Consider the following 6,489-nt stretch of genomic DNA (forward strand, 5'->3'; position numbering starts at 1 on the left):
AATTTTTCAATTATTTAAATTTCAATAATTATTAATTGAGATATATTTTGTTATGATGTAGAAATTAAGCATAATCAAATTATATAAGGAAGAGTTTAAAGAAAGAAAAGAAATGAGTTTATGAAAATTATAGGGCAAAATATGTTAGTATAAATTAAATTTATTATAATGTATTTATTAATAATATTTCATCATTTCTGTGTTGATTTTCCTTGAAATATATAGGATAAGATGATGGACATTCATTAGAAAATTATTGACGAGGGAGGAATAGTTGATGAGACTATAATTTATATTGATGTTTTAGGTGAAACATCTTTATATATTTGTGGCCTTGACTATGGGCAAAAGCCGATAAAGGAAACTAAATTTTTTAGATCAAATGCATCGTCCGAGAGATAGGTTGAGCTTCAAACTAGTTTTAAAGTTATGAAAAAGAAATACGAGGAACAAAGTAAGATCATTAAATGTCAACAAAAAACTGTAGTCCGGTTAAAAATGGTAGCATAACAAATGGGCATTTAGCCTCCTAACGATGATGGTAATTATGTAGAACAAGCATTGTAAGGTTGATTAAATAAGATAACAAATTTATTTGACTAATATTCTAAATTTCTTTTTCTAGGTCCAGATTTTCAAATGAACAAAATGATTATTAGAGTTATGATTTATTTTTGTGGTTTTATACTGTAATTTTTTTAAGTCTATTTTAATTTGTTTTTGCAGAAATTGTTGCCTAGTAATGGGGGAAAATTCAAGTTTGAACTGCTAGTTTCAATAATTTCTGTTAATTTATTATTTTTAGTCATGAATTTCTTGCGATAATTCTATACATTTTAAATATGTATTTCATTATAATTCTTAAACGTGCTAGACTGTATGATTATCCTGATCTAACCTGACAACCCAATAGCATTTTATGAATATATTTTTGACTACCTATTGAGTTTCCAATACATAATCAAGAGCCATATCTAACATGAGGATGAGCATTTATTTCACACCCATAATTTGACCCAGAAATCTCTGGAGCTGTTCTTTCTCTGTAAGTGTACCTAATTTAGCAAATTTGTACTGATTTTAATATGGCTCATGCATGGTTGCGTATTTGTAACGCTGATAGATTTCCTGATTGAAAAGGAAAGCTCCTTTGCTTTCCTCCCATCTTTGTCTTACTTTATAAGGGTTGTTCCTCTCTCCTTTTTACCCCATTGTTTATATTACCAGCCCTTTTCTAGATACAGCTTGTACGTGGTGAGCGGTAGTGGGATTCAAATTAATGAGTTTTTATTTATATTCCAGCATCCATGTTTTTGCATTAATAGAGGCCTCTTGGTTGATGTTTGTTACAGGAGAGCCCCGGCTGAACAAAATGTTGCTTAGAGATATAGCTTCTGCTATTAGCTGGTGAAGATGAGTCATGGAAGCAGCTCACTTGGTTCTGATTTGCATCATTTTATACGTTTTTCTGTTTCATATATATTGTGTATTGTGTCAATTTATTAATATGCGTGTAATGTTTTATAGTTCCTGTTAATGGCCTTTTGTTGTTGAAGTTATTGAATTGGAATGCAGGGGATATGACTAGTAGGAGGGCTTTTGAGTTCGGGAGGACACATGTTATCAAACCCAAGGGGAGACATCAGGCCACTATTGTCATGGTCACTTTTTCGCTATAAAACTTAGAATTTGACTTATGTAAATTCTTTTTTTAATATTTAATTGCCGTAATAAAACATTAGTTTTGTAGTTATTAGTTATTTGTTTCATGATTATGATGTGATAGTTTTAGTGTTGCGGCTATAGCCAATTGGTTCTGGTTTTTATCTAAGACTAGCGGTTATGGGCGACCTTACATGGTGCTTATGATAAATGATCTGGTTTTGAGGATGTGTTTAGTATTTTGTTTGAATCATTTTGGAAGTGTGCAGTTGTCATGGCCATTTGTGTTGGTGGGTCGTGGAAGGCCATTTAATGGGATGAATGATTTGTTTTTGTGGTGGTTGCTGTATCTTTGGGGTTGGGGAGAATGGCCCTGTTGGTAAGAATGGTTATGTAGCATGAATAATTTGAGCTATCTTTTAAGCCACTCAATTGAAGTTCCAGCATCAAAGAACTAATTGTATATCATTTTCCTTACTAAATAATCCGTCATAATAGATTTTGGCTTAGGAGTCTTGTCAAAGCGTTTCCAAAGAATGCCATGGGATTGGGAACTAGCAAGTAGGTAAGATTCCTTTGATGACTCGCATCTCTTGGTCTTGTTTATGTTAGTCATATACGTGTTAGGTTGTAAAGATTCCTCTTCACATATGTTGATTATTTTTTTAGATTGCCACGTCATTCATTTGCTTAATTCTAACTATTTGGCAGTCAACTTTAAATCTTTCTCCTTTCATTTCTTATCCCCAACCCAATTCATATCTTAGACTTGATTCATTCCTTATTATCCACCTGATTCCAACTATTTTGGTGCCAGTTTTATGAATGATTCAGTGATACCACCATAGATTATGAACCAGGTTTCCCTCTAGATTTTTTGGCTTCATGAACGCCCTGGTTGTTAAATAATACATGATTTTGGCACATCATTTGAACTCTGATATATATAGCTAAGGTTACTACAATTAGAATGCGAATTATTCAAACAGCTATAATTTCTTAACGATGTTTTGTTTCTTAAATCACTTTAACAGAAGCAATTCTTAGTTTCAAAATTTAAGCTTCTTGCTTTCATTTTTCATATATTGGAGTAAGTCTAGAACACAATGAAGCATCATTGTTAGCATTACCTCCTTTTTTTTTGAAAGTTTCAAAATTGACTTAATTTAAAGAAATTATCATTTCCTTTTATTTGATAACCATATTATCTGCAAGCATTTAACTATCAAGATGTTGCAACTCATTGGAAGGTGGAGCCCTTATGATTCTTGCTTTGGGTTGGAGATGGATGAAATGATGGGACGGCTGAAAGGATGATTCTACTGTGAGGTGTAATAGTCAATAAAGAGGGAAAAAGAAAATTGTTTGTCGATGTATCCTTAGCATGAAATCTGAAGGGGTTGGACTATAGTAATTGCCATGTATTTGGTTTGTGGGTAGAGTAGGTGATATTAGAAATGAGATGGAAGATTTTTTTTTTGTGATGAGAGGTGAAAGGAAAGAACAGATGGGACCTTGAATCAGCTGAATAGTGAATTATACAAAATGGAAGAACAAGCCGGCAGTATACCAACCTTTAAAGTCAATAAAAATTCTAAAATCATCCAAACACTAATGCGGCTGTAAGGAAAATGTTTGTAGGAATTGCTCTTTGGTATGAGGACAAAATAATCGTCAGCATGAATTAAAATGACACACTAACCAAATAATTTAGTTAATTAAAATAACAAGAGAAAATGTGAAAATGACATGGAAGTCCTTGAATACTTTTAAGTTGATAAATACTTAGCTACATAGTAACATTATAAGATCAGCCTGAACTCCAGTGGAGGCTTCCAGTGAAACGTTAGGCTGATAAAGAATTTAGAGTTAATTTGATTGGAAACAAATTTGCTTCATAATTTGTGCTGTAACGCATACATGTATGTTCCGCGAATTGATATTTTGTTGCTATTGGGGGCTATAAAACATTAGGGCTGAAGGGTCTACATTTGCTTTAGATTGGGTTTGGAGTCAACTTGACATTTAAATTCATCTTATTAAAGTGGTTTACAGTTGGAAGTCGGTCAACCTGTGTGAGCTGTCATATTATTCTAAGGTTATAAACTAGTATATTTTAGCCATTTTCACCAAACCCAGGACCAGTAATTGATGGTTCTAGTTTAAACGGATACTTGCATCTCCTTGATGTGTTTAAGGGAATGAGTTTCTTCTGACTATGCAATAGCTATTATGGTAGAATCTAAATTTCCAGTAAAGTGAAAAGGTTCCGTTGAAGCAAGTATCTTCAATCAAACTAATTCATTAAAGAAAAAATAATTTAATTCACAAACTCTTATTTTAGATCTTGCCCTTGAGTTTCTTTGCAGGTTGGTGACTGTCTGGGAACCTTCATTGAAACCTTTAAAGCTTCTTTCCTGCCATTCTTTGAGGAAATTTCAATTTATGTAACAACAATGCTGGTGAGTTGAACATAGATTAACTATTTTTTTCCTTTGATTGGTATTACATGCCTTTGCTTCTTGTATGAGATTAAAACCTTATATTTCTTTGTACATGGATGCTCCTATTTAAATGTTTGTTATGTTAGTTCCATTTCTACATATTGCCATGCATGTCAAATTGATTTTCCTTAAAGATGAGATGAAGAATCTGACGTGTTAGTAGATTTCTTGTTTATTTTATTACAAGTTGTGTACTCTGAAACTGTGAAAGGAAGGAAAATTTTTTCCATATTTGTTTTTTTCCTTTAACTGGTTACTCCTTAAGGTATGCTCAGAGAATAGCTAACAATTCAATGATCGTAGTTTGGTTTTGAGTGTTATTTATTTTCTATTTGCAGGTTTTACCTGATTAATTTTAGCTTCTTAATTTATTGTAATAAGTTCAAAGACACTACTTTGTTAATTTTAGTTTCATAATTAGTTGGAATACATTCAAAGACACTACTTTGTGAGCATTTATCATCGACATTAGCAAATTGAGCTTCAAGAGTATTTTTAATGTTTGCAGAAATAATAAAATGTAGTAGAATTTTTTTTGAACTGAAATCAAGCATCCATTTATTGTACTAGTTATCGTTACATTTATTGGTCTGTTTACATATATATACATATATAAATAATGAAATGTTGGCTTCTCAATAATGTGTTTTATGATTCAACATTGAATTATGGTATAAAGAAAGCACAATGAGAAAATGCTTCAGTTTTACCACGTACTTAACCTTTTATAGGGTTAAAAAATTGCACTCGTTAGTTTTTAGGAAAATTTGATCTCATTTGCCTTGGATATTAAATACATGGATTGAAAATTCTAAATATTTTAGCATTAAGAAAATTATAACTGAATTTACTCATTTTATCTCTTTTTTTTTGGTACTCATCTTGTTTAGGTCAAGGATAAAACACCGGAGGAAAGAAGAATAGCCATTTGTATTTTTGATGATGTTGCTGAACAATGTCAAGAAACAGCCCTTAAGTAAGGATTTTCCTCTTGAAGTTACGTTTGGACTTTGTAATTTTTTTTTTATTTGTTCGTGATGTTATCTTTATTGATCCATTAAACAGATACTATGATACCTACTTGCCATTCTTATTGTAAGCACGCAACGATGAAAGTTCAGATGTTAGACAGGCTAGTCTATGAACTGCAGATTTTCTGTTTTATAGAAGACTTGCTGATTCAAATCTTTGTCCGAGAGGCTGCCTTGAGGTGGAAAATATTGATCATTGTACAACTACATGTTTGAAACTGCTTCAGGTAATAAGTTTACTGAATTCATGGGGATTTATAGTGCCGGTTTTCTGCTCTTTCACGGATCGTATGAAGAAACTTAAATTGATTTCGGTTAGGAATCTATTCATTGCTAAGTTGTATTTTACTTTGCTTCTACATTCCTGGAATAATAGAAATAGAGTGAAGCATGACGATGTGGAAGAGAGTGATTTGTTGTGGCTAAAGTCATTAGTTTTATGACTATTCTACACAAAGACGATCATTTTGGGTAACTGGGGTACTAATCAGTCCTCTGGACTGTTCAACTTTTGGCACCCTCCTCCCAAATGGTACAAAATAAACATTGATGGATCCCTATGTAAATCGAACGAAGCTGGAATTGGTGGAGCAGTTAGAGATTGTAAAGGTAGATTTTTAATAACCTTTGGCTGTGGTTATGTTCATTGGAATAGTGCACAGTTGGAGCTATTGGCTTTTAAATATTTGAGAAATTTTATTCAAGATTGGATGTTTGAGGCAAATGGAATCATCATAGAAGGAGATAATCAAAATGTCATCAACTTTCTCCATAAGTTGTATAGCATACTGGAGAAGATGATGGGAGGACAAATGAATGAAGACATACTATTCATGAAGAAGTTCAATAATGTTTTTTTAATTTTGTTAATCGTCAATGTAATAAGTTAGCAAACTATTGTGCTAACTTAGCTTGTGAGTATAATTTTAATTGTGATTTTATTAGTGAGAATTACATTCCTTCTTACTTTGTTACTTTGTTAAAGGAGGAATGTGATAGGTTGCCTTTGATTTAGTAGTTTGTATCTAGGTTTTTCATTATAATGCATTTTGCATTTCTTTTAAAAAAAAAAAAAAAAAAGTGGCCAATAACTTCTTGTGGCCATTCAAGCTGAAAGCACCACTTGGAGGCCTAACAAAGAAGAGGAATCATTATGTGGAGGGTAGAGATATTGGAAACAGGGAGAACTACAAAATTGAGCTAATCGGAAGGGTGAACTAAGTTTTCAGAGATTCTGTGATTGATGATTTCAGAGGACAAATTTTATATTTTAATTGATGAATGTATTTTAA

At 32.2% G+C, this 6,489-nt stretch overlaps 1 long non-coding RNA gene across 1 annotated transcript; it reads left to right on the forward strand.

The window, feature by feature from the left end:
- The first annotated feature begins 1,199 nt into the window (after positions 1-1,199).
- On the forward strand, positions 1,200-6,091 carry LOC114579731. The gene is made up of 6 exons (XR_003700902.1): positions 1,200-1,254; positions 1,353-1,438; positions 1,576-1,661; positions 4,032-4,124; positions 5,232-5,424; positions 5,574-6,091. It is a non-coding gene; the product is annotated as an uncharacterized LOC114579731 (long non-coding RNA).
- The last annotated feature ends 398 nt before the right edge of the window (positions 6,092-6,489 follow it).

Source organism: Dendrobium catenatum, unplaced genomic scaffold, assembly GCF_001605985.2.
Source record: "Dendrobium catenatum unplaced genomic scaffold, ASM160598v2 fragScaff_scaffold_621, whole genome shotgun sequence".
Taxonomy (NCBI): Eukaryota; Viridiplantae; Streptophyta; class Magnoliopsida; order Asparagales; family Orchidaceae; genus Dendrobium; species Dendrobium catenatum.